The sequence below is a fragment of the Carlito syrichta genome, unplaced genomic scaffold (genome assembly GCF_000164805.1).
Source record: "Carlito syrichta isolate Samal-C Ts95f unplaced genomic scaffold, Tarsius_syrichta-2.0.1 Scaffold302333, whole genome shotgun sequence".
NCBI classification, from domain to species: Eukaryota; Metazoa; Chordata; class Mammalia; order Primates; family Tarsiidae; genus Carlito; species Carlito syrichta.
The window spans coordinates 64,085-81,323 of NW_007246429.1; positions in this window are offsets into that span (position 1 = coordinate 64,085).

Below are 17,239 nucleotides of genomic sequence, written 5' to 3' on the forward strand. Positions count from 1 at the left end.
ATTAATTAATTAATTAATTAAATAAAACCATGCTATTAAAAGGTAACAATGTAGGAAAACATTTATTATGTATTTTGAAATGAAAGGGGAACTTTTTAAATGATACAATCCTATCAAGATAGTAAACATATCCATCCCTCCCTTCCTTCCATATACCCCTGATCTCCCATCTCCAAGCAGTCACTGATCTGCTCTCTCAATAAAGATTAGTTTGCATTTCCTAAAGATTTATAGACATAGAATTATAGTGTGTACATTTATTTGTCTGGCTTCCTTTACTCAGCATAATTATTTTGAGGTTCATCTATGTTGTTGTATAAAAATACCCCAATTTGTTTGTTAAAATGATATGATCCTGTTTTTCTAGAAATGCTTTATATACATAGGCATATTGATATACACATATACACAGACATATGAAAATTACCAAGGAACAGGAAAGAAAACGGTAAAATACTTATAGTGATTTTATCTGAATTATAGAATAACGCAAAACTGTTTTTCTTTATTGCATTAATACTTTTTTATATTTCCCAAACTTTCTATAACACTCATATTATAGAAAGCATCCATTCCAGAGTTCCTATGGAGAAGTTGTGTCTTAGGGGAATGTGAGACTCGAGTTGAGCCCAGGAATGATAGGTCAATAAGGCAGGTGGGCTTACTACTATGGAATGGAAATTTTAGAAGGCACAGTGAACATATCTGGGCAAAGGATGGATGCTTGATGGCACATCAACCAGAGGAAGAGAAAGTAGCACGGAGAGTCAATACTGCTGAGAGATGATGATCAACAAAAGAGGTTCTGTTTCAAGCACGTCAGACTTTCAGAATACAGTGCCCAGCATGACTAGGTAGGAGCCTGCCTTGCCTGAAGTTTGGTGATGCCGGTCAAGAGCAGGCAATGAGATAAATGAATTCTTAGGCTCTCAATACAGTAAACAACAGAAGCCTCTGGAAGGTGAGAGGCCTTTTTCTAACGAGATGGCTGCCAGCCCCTCTTCCCCTAATCCCATCTCACCCAAAGCCCATACAAGACTATGTTGTCTAAGGTCCCCATTGAGACAAGCCACAGATATAACTGATTTGGCAATAATGTTTTGATCATCTTTGTCACATCATCCATTGCATTCCCCACAGCACCTAGTTCTGACTTTCTTATTTACTTTACTACCTCTTGATGTACTACTTGGAGGAAGAACTCAACAAGGAAGGGAAGAAGGATTTACCTCTTCACTGATCTTGCTATCTCCAGCCCCTCCCTCTTCCAGCTGTCCCATATAGGGCTGTCAGATGCAGACTCACAGATCTCCAAAGTAGGGGGTGCAAACACCAGGGAATGCACAGGATAAATTATCAGCTTTGGAGGAGAAAATATCAGATACCTACAGTATTTTTTTTTAATCTACAAAGAAAGAAATTAAGCTTGGCTGATAGCTGGCATATCAATTATTGAGATTAACATGCTAATTAATTGTCATACATATATTGGGAATGTATAATAAAAACATTTTGTTACTAATAAGGGGCATGATTAAAAAGCATAAAAACGAGTAATGTATGGAATAATGTCTAGATTCAGTTGCCATTTGGGTCTTTACAAAATGCTCCTTCCTCTTCTCTAACCTATTTCCTGCACATATAATGCTCTAACCAGGTAAGATCAGCTACTAAATCTTACCTGAAAGGGCCCTGGGATTTCTTGTCCCTGTGTGACCTCATGCTACTTGCTGTATGCACTGCCTCTTCTCCTACTTCTCAACACCATATGTCTAAATGCTGTTCCTTGACCCAACTCAAATACTCTCTTACTCAGAAGTCTTCTCTAAACCCCAACTGGAAAACCCTTACCGTTTTCTGGACCTATTTTATGGCACAGAGCACTTTCTGATCTGTCTTGTGCATGTTTGTGTATGTGAAGCAACTTATCTGGTCCATTTTATCTCTCTCCTCTCTTGTTCCAGACACCTTCATCACCCCTGCTGATAGCCCATCATCCAACATCTGAATCTCTTTTCATCTGCGTTGTTTCTGCTGCCCTCTACCTCTCACAGTCATACGCTCACTGAGCAGCTGTCTTCATCCTGGATGACAGACCTTGCCCCACCCTCCCTCTGACTTCACCCACCCTGTGTGCACCTCTGATTCACTCTTGGTCAGCTTCACTGAGAGTGTCAATCCCTCTGTCTCTGTATTGTCCAAGTTATTGGACACCTCCTGGTTTCACTTCCTTGTCTTCAGGTCCCAACCCCACATCAGTCATTTCAGACACTCACACAAGTTCCTTCTGTAGGTCTTGACCTTCTGTCCTATAAACCACACTTTTTCAGGGCCCAGCTCCAGCTGGACTTTCCCTCACTTTCTGTTCCCAGCTGGTGGGTCTGACTGAGAAGCTTTTCAGAGCTTGGCTTTTGATGCCCTGGCAAAGGTTGTTCTCCATCCTCAGAGGGACCACAGGGCTGCCCACCATAATTCTTTTCATCTCTTTATGACTCCATTTCCCATTCCCCACTGTGGTTCATCTGCAGATTTGTCCCTCTCAAATCATAATCACACCCCCACATCTCAACACCCAACAGCTGAGTCTCCCAACTTCCAAATAAAATAAATGCTATCATATAAGAATTCCTTCCAAGATATTGCCAAAGTCCCCATTCTTACCTCCTCTCTGGCTGAGAGGAAGTGTTTTTCTTCTCCTTCAGACTACTGACCTGCACCTCCACCTTCCCTCATCACTTTGCCCTTCTCAGCATCCCTTCTGTCTACATCAGCCTCACCATTTTCACTTACCACACTTTTAGATGACACCCATTCTAAAAATGTCACTCTTCCTTGATCCTGCATCCCTCTCAAGCCGTTTTCCTATTTTCCCCTTCCATTTACCACCGAATCACCTTTTAAAAAATATTCACTTTTTGGTCAGGCACAGTGGCTCATGCCTGCAATCCCAGCACTTTGGGAGGCTGAAGTGAGAGGATTGTCTGAGTCCATGAGTTTGAGGCCAGCCTGGGCAACTTGGCAAGACTTTGTCTCTACAATAAATAAAAAAATTAGTTGGGTGTGGCAGCACGCACCTGTAGTTCCAGCTATTTGGAAGGCTGAGGTGGATGGATCGCTGGAGCCCAGAAGGTCAGTGCTGGGGTGGCTGTGAGCATGCCGCTGCACTCCAGCCTGGGCGATGGAGTGAGACTCCTACTCAGAAAATAATAATAATAATAATAAATTAAATTAAATACAGCACTGTATAGTGACACTGTAGTTTCAATTGTCTGTCTCACTTTGCAACTGAACATTACAACATAAACATTTTCTGTATTACTACACAGTCCTCATGAACATCATTTATGATGGTTAGTCAGTCCTCCAGCAAATGAATATACCATAATTTACTTAACCATTCTGCTAATGTTGAACATTTAGATGGTTACCGCTTTTTCACAGTTGTAAGCGGCATGATGATAAATATTATGCATAAAATTATCCTATATTTATCAATACTTACTAAGGTAGAGTTTCAGGAATAGAATTAAGGTTCCAAAGTAATACAAATATTTTACATCTCTTGGCATTTCTTGCCAATTGTTTTCTAAACAGATTTTGCCAATCTGCATTGCCAAAATAGGAATGTGCCCATCTCATAGAACCTTTGAGTGTTAACTCAGCATTATCACTCTGCCCCTCAAATTACTAACTTATAACAGTTGTCTTTGCTATTAAGAGACAATTTATTCTAATCCCCATCACATCTCAATCCACTATAATTTGGCTTATATTCACATCAGTGTAATAAGATTACTCTGAAAAAAGTCACATTAACCTTCTTATTGTCGAAACCATTGATTGATTCATTGATTTGTTTTTCCTCCTTATGCCACTTAATCTCTCTGTAATGTTTGGTGTTATTGTCTACCTCTTACTTAGAACACTTTCTCTTTCTTCAACTCCTTCATCACTCCTAAAATGTTAGCGTTCCTGAGATTTTCAGCTTCACTCTTCCTACTTTATGCGTTCTTGTTAGTAATCTTATCCCCTCCTACAACTTCAATTTACTCTGTGACCTTATTCCACAAAATATTTCATCTAATATCCCCTCGAATGACCCTACACAGTCAGCATATAAACAGGCTTAAATTTCTTCTATTTTTAAAAAGCTCTTCCTCAACCTGTACTTCTCTTTTATGTGTTGTTTTTCTATTTATAACCATATGTTTAAAAACACTGCTTGTTTCAATTTCTTGAACTCCCATTCATTGTTTTCCCTGCAGTCTGGCTTCTACCCCAACCACTGCTCTGAAACTGATACCAACAAAGGTCACCGGGGACTTCCTGGTGCTTGAATCTAAAGAATACATTTTTAGCCCTTTTTAGTTCAAGCTCTCTGTGGTTCCTGACCTTTCCACCACCCCTTTCCTTTCTGAATGCAATCCTTCCTACTCCATGGAGCCTGGCTTTCTCCTCTGCAGACTCTCCCTCCATGTCAGACTTTTTCTTTTAGTTCATCTTCTTCTGCTTGCCCTTCAATATGAGGGAACCATCCCGAAAAAACAGAATTATTTTTTAGATGGTGGGCCCCTTGTAGTACAGGCTTTCCCATTAGGTGAATGTTCTAGGAACCCATCGGCATCAGTGTACCAGCTAGTGTTGTGAAAAGCTGCATTCAGCCTCAGTTAAATTTTTTTTTTTTTTGAGTTTATTTCAATGCATTTGCCTATTTCATGAAAGGTGATTTATGAATGCGCCTGCCACCCTTAACCCGATCTCATCCTGAGTGACTTTTTGTTTGTTTCCCTGGGTGAGAAAGATCCTCAAAGGGAAATGTTCTACCAACGTGGTAGAGGTGAAACAAAATGGCAGAAGTACTAAAAGAAATAAAAACTGAGAGGTTCAAAAATTGTTTTGAACAATAGAAAAAGTGTCTCAGTGGTGTATTGCATCAAATGAAGAGTACTTTGAAAGTTACTGAAGTTTAAACATGTAAGAACAAATATGCAATAAATAAATTCCAGGTGTTTTGGGGTGCCCCTTGTACTAGTTTTCTCAAAGTTCCACCTCTTTCTTGTCTCATTGCCTTACCTGCTCTCCCAGAGTGATCTCCTCCACTCCCAAGGTTTTAGCCTCCACCTATGGCTAATGATGATCCTATTCATCTTCTTTAAGCCTTGGATTCATATAACCAACACCTGTTATAAATTTCCACTTAGAGATCCTACAAGTCCTGCAGATTCTTTTTTTTTTTTTGAGTTGGAGTCTCACTCCATCACCCAGGCTGGAGTACAGTGGCTCGCTCATGATCACCCCAGCATCAACCTGCTGGGCTCAGGCAATCCTTCCACCTCAACCTTCCAAGGAACCAGAACTACAGGGTGTGCTACAATGCTCAGCTAATTTTTTGATTTATTGTAGTGATTCAGTCTCACCAAGCTGCCTGGGCTGTTCTCAAACCCATGAGCTCAGGCAGTCCACTCACCTCTGCCTCCCAAAGTACTGGTTTTACAGGTTTGAGCCACTGTACCTGCCCAGTCCTTCAGATTTAACAGCCTCAAACTCAGATCCCCCTTCTCGTCCCTCCCAAATCTACTCCATTCCTGTCATGATAGCACAACTGGTTGATTCAGTTACATAGCCTGAAACCTTGAGGGTCATTCTTGATCCTTCCCTCCTCCTTGCTGTCATATTTGATGAGTCACCAAATCTTGATTTTCTACATACTTGCTCCCTATTTCCTTTCCTCCCTGCTTCTACTGTCACTTCCATCTCTGCAGCAGTGTCCCCTACAGTCATTCACAACTGTATAAGATTTAGCAGAACCAGTGGAAGCTATTAACAATATTAATAATATTAATATTAAAGGGAAGTGACTTATGCAACTGTGGGGGCTGGACGAACAATTCCTGTAAGATTGTCTCTGTATCCGATACTGGAGCCTGAAGTCCACAGGGCAGGTGTTCAGGAAAAGAAGATGGATATGAACTAGGGGGATCTGAGAGAAGATGGGATCTAAAGTATGAGCTGATACCCTACAAGGATGAACAGACACTCTTATCTATTCTTGTTGCTTCTGGCTTGGTGATGAGGGTATCTTGTAGAAGCTGGGGTCTTTCATCACTGCTACCAGGGATGATCTTTCTGAGAGCCAAAGTCTTAAAACCTTCAGTGATTGCCTGATACTTTTAGAATGTTATTCTGACTTTATATTTTATCATTCCCTCACCATCCCTCCTCTCATCCCTTGCCTTTTACCTAATTCTCTCTCTCTTACAAACACACACACACACACGCACACACACACAATCTCAAACCATAAAGAACACAGTGAAAAAATATTTACTAAAATATATGGTGCCTGTTTTATTTAAAATTAACTATATGTCTAAAGTTTAGCTATCTTAACTCTAAAAAAAGAACACTTGAACTACTGAATTGTACACCACATCTTTAAAATTAAAAAACTTTAAAAGAACACTTGAAAAAATACGTTGTGCCGGGCATGGTGGCTCATGCCTATAATCCCAGCACTTTGGGAGGCCAAGGTTGCCCGAGTCCACGGATTCGAGACCAGCCTGGGCAACTTGGCGAGTCTTCATCTCTGCAATAAATCAAAAAATTAGCTGGGCATGGTGATGCGTTCCTGTAGTTCCAGCTACTTGGAAGGCTGAGGCGGGAGGATTACCTGAGCCCAGCAGGTCAAGGTTGCGGTAGCTATGAGCATGCCACTGCACTCCAGCCTTGGTGACAGAGTGAGACTCCAACTGAAAAAAAAAAAAGAAGAAGAAGAATTATGTTGTTACCTGCTAAAACATTTAAGAGATTAAGGGTTGTACCAAAATTTGGCATTGCAAGCCAAGTATCCACCATATCACAGGGTGATTTCATTTCAAAGAGTGCTACCTTGTTCCTGTGGAGAAGGTTGTCCTTCCTGTTGTCACTGGCTGGCTGGTCATTGGCAGCCCCACGGTATCTGCTGCCTTCCACATGCCATTGGAGCAAAGGATGATGGAAAAGATTGAAAACAAGACACTCATTTAAAAAAACCTTTTTAAAACAGCTCTGGATTTGGATTTCTTGACATTTAGACGCCTGGATACAATTAATTCCCCCAACCTGCTTCCTCCCACATTGAGTCCTTGAACATGTGATCCTTCTGTGCGTCCCTGCTTCTTCCTGGAACTGACGCATATTTGCTCTTCAAAAGTTGGTCTTGGAAGTCATGTTCTCTAGGAAAGTTTTACTAATTTCTCTGCCCCCTCTGGCCAGGAATAGGTGAAAGGCTAAACCCTAGACTTACTCTTGTGGTTAGATTCGTCACATTATATTGTAATCTTTTCCTCCTTAGAGCAGGGATGTGCTTTTTAGTTTTTTATTCCCAACATCTAGCATAGTGCCGGTCCCAGTGTAGTTATGTCACTCACTGGAGAAGAACTTAAGACATTACTTGAATGGAGGAATGTCCTTCTAACTCCCCAAAGTCCTGATTCATCTGTCTACTGGGGAACTCAGTAATTCAAGCTTCATAGCCTCTTTCTGCACTTTCAAGGGAAAGTTTCTGTTTTCTGGGCTTGGGACATCCAAATGAAGATAATTTCCTAGTGCTTTATACATTGCTGGTGTGAATATAATTGTTATAATATTTCTGGAGAGCAATGTGGCCAATTATAGCAAAAGTTTTTACATTAAGAATTGCCTTTGACCCAGCAACTCCATTTCTAGGCATTTGCACTAAGAAAAACAAAAATGTGAATAAAAATTTACCCACAAAAATGTTAATTACAGCATTGTTTGTAATATTAAAAAAAAGGTATAATCTACATGTCTATAAAGAGAATTGGTTTGAATAATTGGGTCAAGTGTTAGTGGACAACTTTGTGGTCATTAAAAATTAAGTCGTAGGCCAGGCTCAAGCCTGTAATACCAGCACTTTGGGAGGCCAAGGCAAGAAGATTGTCTAAGCTCAGGGGTTTGAGGCCAGCCTGGACAACTTGATGAGACCTCATCTCTACAATAAATTAAAAAAGTAGCCGGGTGTGGTAGCGCATGCCTGTAGTTCCAGCTCCTTGGAAGGCTGAGGTGGAAGGATCTCCTGAGCCCAGCAGCTCGACGCTGAGGTGACCAGTGTGCCACTGCACTCCAAGCTGGGTGACAGAGTGAGACTCCAACTCAAAAAAAAAAAAAAAATTAAGTTGTAGAAGTGTACTTATGTATATGTTAAGATGTTCATGATCTACTGTTGGATTTTGAAAGCGGGTTACGGTAGAGTAAGTAAACAAGTAACAATATCATAAGTATACAGTTACATTATTTTTGTAAAAAATGTATGCAACTATATGTATGCATATGTAACTATATGTAATGTATGCATAGAAGAAAATCTAGAAGGATATTCTTCAATTAACTTTTTGTTTTGGGTTTTTTTTTTTTTTATTCAGAGTCTCACTCTGTCACCCAGGCTGGAGTGCAATGGCACGTTCACCACCACTGCAGCCTCGACATACTGGGCTCAGGCAATCCTTCCACTTCAGCCTTCCAAGTAGCTGGAACCACAGGCACACGCCACCATGCTCAGCTGATTTTTTGATTTATTGTAGAAACGTGGACTCAACATGTAACCCAGGTTGGTCTTGAACCTGTGGGCTCAGAAAATCCTCTTGCCTCCACCTCCCAAAGTACTGGGATTGCAGGCATTAGCCACCACGCCCGGGCAATCAATTAACTATTAATAAAGTGGTAGAATATTCTCCCTGAATTGTACCCCACATCTTTAAAATAAAAAATTAAAATAAAATAATTAAAAATTTTAAAACTTGAAAAAAGTAAACAAAAAAAAGTGTAGTAGGATATTCTCATCTTTTTAGTTGTCCCTTTTTTCTATAATGCACATAAATCACTTTGGAAATATTATTTTATTTTTTAATTTAATTCAATTTAATTTAATTTTTATTTTTCCTCTGAGCATGTGGAAGGTAACATTCTTTTAAAGAGAAAAAAAGCTTAAATAACTTGTAGTGAGTTTTTCAAGCCCTCCACAAACCTCCATTCATAGGCATAAAACACTTTGGGGCCAAGAGAAAGAATAAAAAAATTACCAGTTATTAAGACTTAATTCTTGGCTGGGCATGTGTCACACACGTGATTTCATTTAGTCTTATATATATTCATGTTGTCTCCATTTTTACTGATGAGAAACTGAGAATTTGAGAAGATAAATGATACCTATGCCTGAAGTCACACAGCTGGTGACAGATTCCATCCAACAGATCCACCCAACTACAAGCTCCAGCTCTTTCCACCATAACACAGCAGAGGCCTTGTCTGAGTCCACCTTTTAAGCCAAAGTCAGCACTGAGTAGAGAGAAAATAAATCTGTTCCTGAGGTCATTGTCCTCTGATGTAAGCCAACGAGAGGCCACAGACCCTTGTATTAGCAGAAGTTGGATCAAAGTTGCAGAGGAGTACACTGGCTTGTGTTAATGAATAATATCGAGTTATTGTGTATTGACCTATGATGGACAGGAACAATAAACACCATGTGCTCACTGAGAAGAGTACCTGGTTGGAGAGTCTTGGGATCGATTCTTGACTAGATGTGTGGTCTTGGGCAGGTCATCTAATTTCTCAGGATTTTGATGACAGCATTTCAAGAAAGTGAGGTTTGGCCCACTGACGGTCTAGGGATCATTCAATCTCTAACACTTTATGATTGTGTGATAAGTTGTAGATATTATGCATTTTTCTCTTTATCCCTAAATGCCTCAGGATCAATGGCCTAAGAATAAGGAGAACATTCTCTTACATAATCACAGTATAGTATAGTTACCAAACTCACAAAACTTAACATGTATTTACTATTATATAATTTGCATTTCCAAGGCAAAATTTGCCGACTATTCCAATGGTGTTTTTTCTGTCTCTCTGTCTCGCTCTCGCTCTCTCTTTTAAAGGTAGCCTTATGAAAACCAAGGCCTCAAAAAATTGGGCAAAGGTTCATAACTGTTCCTTTTCATGGAAATCTTTAGTTAAGGTGAAAGATTTACATGAACTGAAGAGAAACCAGAGTGTCAATGATGTTCTTTAAAGAAATTTTTCCTCCTTTCTAAGATCCAATCCAGGATCAAACTGGATTACATGTTGCATTTAGTTATAAGTCTCTTTAGTTTCCTTTAACCTAGAACAGTCCTTGAGACTTCCTTTGTCTCTTATAAATTGACATTTTAGGAGACTACAAGCAAGTTGTTTTGCAGAATTCTCTTCAATTTGGGTTTGTCTAATCTTTTCTCATTAGATTTGGTTCTCTCTCCCCTTTGGAATACCAAGAAAGTGATGTTGTATCCTTCTCAGTGTATCCCATCAGGAAACATGTGATATCTGTTTGTCCCATTATGTATTATGTCAATTTTAATCATTTGGTTAAGGTGGTATATTACAGGTTTCTCTGATATATAAAGTATAATTTCCCACCTTATAATTAATAAGTAATCTTTGGAGAGATACTCAGAGGCTATATAGATAACCTATTCCATTTCAAATTTTCACTCCATAATTTTAACATACGTTGATGATTCTTACCTGGATTTGTTATTACAATGATTATTGCAAAATGGTGATTTTCTATTATTCTATATTTAGTAATTGGCATTTTATTGTAAGCAAAAATTTTTCCTTCTTTCCTATTCAGTTAGTATCAGTATGGACCCATGGTTTGCTATTTTGTTCAGTGGATGGATTGAAATTCACTACTATTGTTATTATATTCAAAACTCAGACCGTCCTGAATTTTGCAATGGATTCCCTTCAGGTAGTGCCTTTTTACATGGATTTGTCATTCTTTGAGAACTTTCTCACTTTCTGCACAGGTCAGCGTGTACTCTTCTTTTTCCTGTAATCAGCCATTTCTTCAAGGAGTTTTGGTTGCTTTTCAGGGAATAAGGTTTTATTTTATTTTATTTTATTCTATTTTATTTTTTGAGTCAGTGTCTCACTCTGTCGCCCAGGCTGGAGTGCAGTGGCACGCTCACGGTCACCCCAGTGTCAATCTGCTGGGCTCAGACGATCCTTCTGCCTCAACCTTCCAAGTAGCCAGAACTATAGGCATGTGCTACCATGCCCAGTTAATTTTTTGATATATTATAGGATGAGGTCGCACCAAATTGCTCAGGCAATTTGTCCCAAACTCCTATGCTCAGGCAATCCTCTCGCCTCAGCCTTCCAAAGTGCTGGATTACAGCCTTGAGCCACCACGCCCAGCCAGGGATAGGATTTTAGAAACCAAGTTCTGAGTACTAGGTGGCCTTATTGACATATACTGGAGTGTTCTTGCTTCTAGGCCTTCTCAGTGGACAAAGTTAGAAAGAACAGTAATTTCACATGTGTCCATGTAAAATTATGAATTCATTCTGCTACTTCTAGTTCCAATCCAAGGTCCCAAATTTTCCTTGTCTTCCCTCATTCTCACTCTCTCTCACAGTGAGAATCCTGGTTTCTACACAAGAGCATCATTTGCTCAAGATTACAAATACAAAATAGTTTTGGGAATTGCTATACCCACTCCATTATGAAAAAACATACTAAGTAGATTCTAAGATTTGTTTGCATTTTTTTTAAACTGATGATATATATGCAATTGTTCCTTGGTATTTGTGGGGGATCGGTTTTAGGATCCCCCATGGATACCAACATCTAAGGATGCTCAAGCCCCTTATAAAAAATGATGTAGTATTTGCATATAACTTATGCTTTCCTCCTGTATACTTTAAATAACTTCTAGATTACTTATAATATCTGCTACAATGTAAATACTGTGTAAATGGTTGCTATATTTGTTGTTTTTTATTTGTATTATTTCTTATTGATGTATTGTTATTTTTATTGTTTTTTTCATTGGTCGAAATCAAGGATGTGGAAGCCACAAACATGGAGTGGCTGACTGTAATCTAACAACTGTGTTTAAAAGTTACTAGACCCCACATCTTTAAAATTAAAAATAAACAAACAAAAAAAAACCCCAAAAGTTACTTGGATTAATTTTCTTTTTTACCTTTTCACCATGTCTAGTATTCGTTTAAAACACAATTAAGCTCATTTGTTTCTGTTTGTATTTAGTTTTAGCTTCCATCCCTCCAGTTTTGTTGAATTGATTTTATTGTTTTAAACATATAAAACATTAGCATGATTTCAAAAGTCAAAACTACATAAAAAGAAATACTCCGAAAAATAGTATTGGCAATTTTGAGTAATTTATTTTTTGTCTTTTATTTATATTGAGAATTATTTTTTAATTATTACCAGACATAACTCTCTCCAGTAGAATTTAGTAAGATCTCCACTGAACACATCTCCTTGCTTCATTTAGCTTCGGCTGTTCCCATGTGCTTTTATTTCTTCATCAGAATTTTTTAATCCCCAACATTCAGGCCAAATCCAGAAAGGAAGCAACTGAACCGTAGCTGAGCTTCCACTGAGAGAAAATGTGCCGGGGTATGGCCCCTCCAAGAGAACACGAGTTGCCAGCAGTTCCTGGTTCTGTTAATTTGGAAGTTACCACATGTGGAGGACTGGAAAGGACACATGCTTTAGGGTGACACAATTGGCAAATGAGACAAAAATCCATCCTAACAAAGTCTCTTAGGATTAAGTGTAAGCAACTCACACCCAGCTCAGTGCCTGGCATGCAGCAGGCACGCGATGATGTTGCTTCTCCCTCCATTCTTTGATCAGTTTATGGGCAGTTGTGGTTATGATGGAATTTGGCAATGAAACTACTTATTGGGAGTGAAAGTCATGGGGACCAGTCCCACTGAGAGAAGAAGTCATCTGCAGGCACTGTGCCCTCAGAGTTGGCTTGTAAAGATGTTGATGAGGTTATTTGAGAAGTGCCCAGGTCTCAACAAAGCGCTGGGTGGTTCCTGAGAAAAACACTGTAGCTAATTACAGTTTAGCCTTCTGCCTAAGATCCCACCTCCAATTCAGGATTCAGGGTGTATGCCTGGCACTGGCATCCAACCAACCACCTGTATTGTTACCTGGTGTTTTGAAGCAACAATGTGGTCTGTTTGCAGGTTATAAAAGGACAATCTGAGAGGAAGAACTTATCAGCATTCATCCAGCCCTGCTGGAGAGACACATTCCTCTCCAGTGCAAATTAACAAATAGGTTTCGGTTTATACATCAGTTGATCATGCGGAGGGTCAGCGTGGGTCTGACCCAGGCCTGAGTGACTCTGGGTCCTCAGGAAAGCCTGAAGGTGTGACCGGAAGATTAGAGGCCCTTGGATGCTACTTCTCTGAGAAGACTGTGTCTAAGACATCCTTGGCATCTCTTTCATAAACCAGCCCAACTGTGAGTATGAGATGCGGCTTGGCGCACCTACCTGCCCCTTCTTATCTTTTAGAATTTCTTTGGTGAGGTATAGAGGGCAAAACCATGCCAGGCGCTTTGTGTGTAGTATCCCACCTGGTCTTCACATCCATCCTATGGACGACCTGTGGCCTCAGAGAAGGTGAGAAACCTATCCTTGGTCCCAGCTGATGAGTAATGAAGCTGGGATTTGCACCCAGAGTCTGTGCTCTTAGCCACATCACAGAGGGATTCTTGGAGGAAATCCCACTTTTGATGCTGTAAGGCATATTTGCCCTGAGCATATTTTGATTCTTAAAAATAAGCTCTGATTTTTTTAATGCATTGTCTAAATATGATTGATAAAAACTAAGAGAGAGAGAGAGAGAGAGAGAGATTGCAAACTTAGGGCACTTCAGGAAGGAGTTGAAGACAAACTGCCCAAAGGTGATCCTGAGGCTCCTGGGTGTGTTGGAAGTAGCAAATGCCACCCAGATTGCAAAGGGAATAGCTGGGAGCATGAGAAGGGCATGGAAAATAAACAACGTCATTCACATTTTTGCTTTTACAGCTCCTGTAGTAAAAACAAACTCTCCTTGCCTGGTCATCTTTCAAGCCCCAGATTGAACATTACCTCCTTTGGGAAGCCTTTCTTGACTCCCCCAACAAAACTAGTTTCTCCTCCAGTACTTTCCCAGTATCTCCTCCTTGAGGAGAAGAATGGTGCCTTCTTCTCTGAAGCCATATGGGTTAGAAGCAAACCCTAGCTGTGAGACTTAGGGCAAGCCATTTAACCTATTTGTTCCTCAGATTCCTTATGTATAATGGGAACACTAGTGGTACCTAACAGCCCTGAGTTGATCATGGGCTTAAATATGAGAAGGAAACACAGTGTTTAGCTCTGGGCTGGGCACACACTACAAACTAATCAGTGTTATATGTAGTGTTTGGCCTTGGCAGTGTATGAAGCAGGTGTTCATTCAGTGTTTGTAGAAGGAAAAAAAGATTAAGGGAGGAAAGGAAAGAGAGAGAAACATACCAACCAGCTACAGAGGCCATCAGTAATCAGGGCAGCACAGACTGATATTTTGGAGCATGGTTATCGTGTAGGTTCCCTAAATGCAGACTCAGTCCTGTCAGGACAAGACTTGGTATCCATATTTCTCACCCCAAAACACCTAATTCCATGTGTTGCACCTCTCCCAGCTCTGCAGCAAACAATGCCTCACCTGTCTGGCCTCTCCCTATTCTAAAATCAACAACCCTAAGTCACTGCCCTGAGTTACACTTGTATCAGGAGGTGGGCAGGCCAGAAGGACTCTACCACCCCTCCTCATGCAAGGACAATCAGCCTTGTGTCTCCTAACCGGTTCACCTGGTGGTGAATATGTCCAAGTGTGGCAGCTTCCCTGTTGCTGGAGCGTGAAAACGCTGCTGGCAGAGTCACGTAGGAATCTATACTGTTTGAGACAAGATGAAGACCACAAGGTGCAGTCAACAGTTGGCCTTAGATATTGTCTCTGGATGCCCTGTGTCCCTTATACACATGATGCCTGTGCTTATACACAAGATTACCTGTGGTCATTCTTACTGCAGCCTCAGGAAATGAAGACTCCTGCTCCCTTCTCTTGTACACAGGAGGAGCCTGTGGCTTCCTAGGGCTAAACTTGGGTTATCTAATAAGGTGTCCTCATCTCTCTCTTGAGCACCTTAAATGTGGCTCATCCAAATTGAGATATGCTGTAGTGTGAAACAAATCATGTAAACTTTTCCATTCATTATTTTTTATATTAATCACATATTGAAATGATATATTTTAAAGTGATGGGTTAAACAAAATATGATTAGATTAATTATATCTGTTTCTTTTTACTTTTTGAATGCAACTAACAAAACATTTAAAATTAAATATGGCCAGACACAGTGGCTCACACTTGTATCTCAGCACTTTGGGAGGTTGAGGTGGGAGGATTGCTTGAATCCATGAGTTCAAGTCCAGCCTGGACAACATAGTGAAATCTCGTCTGTACAAAAAAATTTTTAAAGTAGCTGGGTATGGTGGTGCATGCCTATAGTTCCTGCTACTCAAGAGGCTGAAGTGGAAGGATCATCTGAGCCCAGAAGGTCTGATAGTGCCACTGCACTCCAGCCTGGGTGAGAGTAAGACTCCAACTCAAAACAAAACAAAACAAAAAAGCACATAAAATTAAATATGTGACTTGTACTGTATCTGCATTAGCACTGGATTAGACAACCACCCTCCATCAGAGCTAAGCTTCAAACCCAGATGGATCTGTCTCCAAAGGCTTGCTCTTTACTGATGCTAATCTTCTGTGCTGATACTAAAGTTATCCCCATGCGTGATGGGAACCAAACATATGTGTCCCTGGTTTGGGCTTCTGGGGAAAGAGGAACATGCTCCTCTCTTTCTACAAGTGAGTGCAGCTGTGTGTGTGCCTGTGGATAAGGAAACTAAATGCTGTGGCACACCCACAGTGTCTCAGGCCCCCTACTGGGCACCGGCAGAGGTGGAATTTAAACCCAGGACTGGCTGACTCTAAAGACTAATCTTTTTCCCTGCTTCCTCTCCTTGGCTTCCCATACACCAAAACCTAGAAGGAGGTTGGGTTCAGGTTGAGCTGAGTTGAAACCCAGATCCCTGGGTAGTGGTGCATAAGCTCTATGCTATTGGAACTTTTCATCTGTTTGAGTCCTGCCTTTCCATTTTGGTTGCACCAATGGTCTTCACCTATGCACGTCTGAGACATTTCCTCAGACCCCAGACCATTCTCCTCCTGTTCTAACCCCTCTTCATTCTGTGTCCTCAGACCTCATGCACTTTCTCTACGTAGCTTCAACTCAATAAACATCTGATCACTCACTGACTGAAGCTAAATCTTTGTTATACCCAAGAACTTGAACATCTGGTTTCTATACCCATATCCCTGGTATTATTGCTATTTAAAAACAATGTCTACAGCTCACCTCTAAGGAGGTAGATTTGGGTATGAAAATTAATCCTCAAAAAATTTTAGCTCGGCTGGGCTCGGTGGCTCAGCCTGTAACCCCAGCACTTCGGGAGGCCAAGGTAAGTGGATGGCCGGAGCCCACGGGTTCGAGATCAGCTTGGGCAAATTGGCAAGACCTCGTCTCTACCATAAATAAAAAATTTGCTGAGCATGGTAGTGCACGCCTTTAGTTCCACCTACTTGGAAGGCTAAGGCAGAAGGATCGCTGGAGCCTAGCAGATCGATGCTGGGGTGGCCATGAGCATGCCACTGTACTCCAGCCTGGGCAATGGAGTGAGACTCCCACTAAAAAAAAAAAAAAAAAAAGTTTTTAGCTCCAGAAATTATTTAGGCTTGTGTCTTAGTCTGTTTTTTGCAGCTATAACAGAATGCCACAGATTGGGCAATTTATAATCAACAGATTTATTTGGCTCACAGCTCTTGGAGGCTGGGAAGTTCAAGGTCACAAGGCCACATCTGGTGAGGGCTTTCTTGCTGTGTCATAACATGGCAGAAGGCATCATGTGGAAAGAGAACACGGGGGGAGGGGGACGGTGCTGAGTTCATCTGTTATAAGAACCCCACTCTCATGATGACAATATTAACCCTTTGCCCTCAGATGTCCCCTCTGAGGAGACATCAAAAATCTAGCAAACCACTTAGATGTCCCCTTTCAGGGGTCATAATGAGATTGCTGGTGACTATATAGGACAAACATACCCAAGTGCAAATTTTTCAAAATGTGTGTTTTCTTGAAGTTTTCCATTCAAATTGCATGAAAATGCGGATAAAGAGATGGAAATATACTGAGATATACATTTTTAAAAATATCAGACCGGACATAGTGGCTCAAGCCTGTATCCCAGCACTTTGGGAGGCTGAGGTGAGAGGATTGCCTGAGCCCA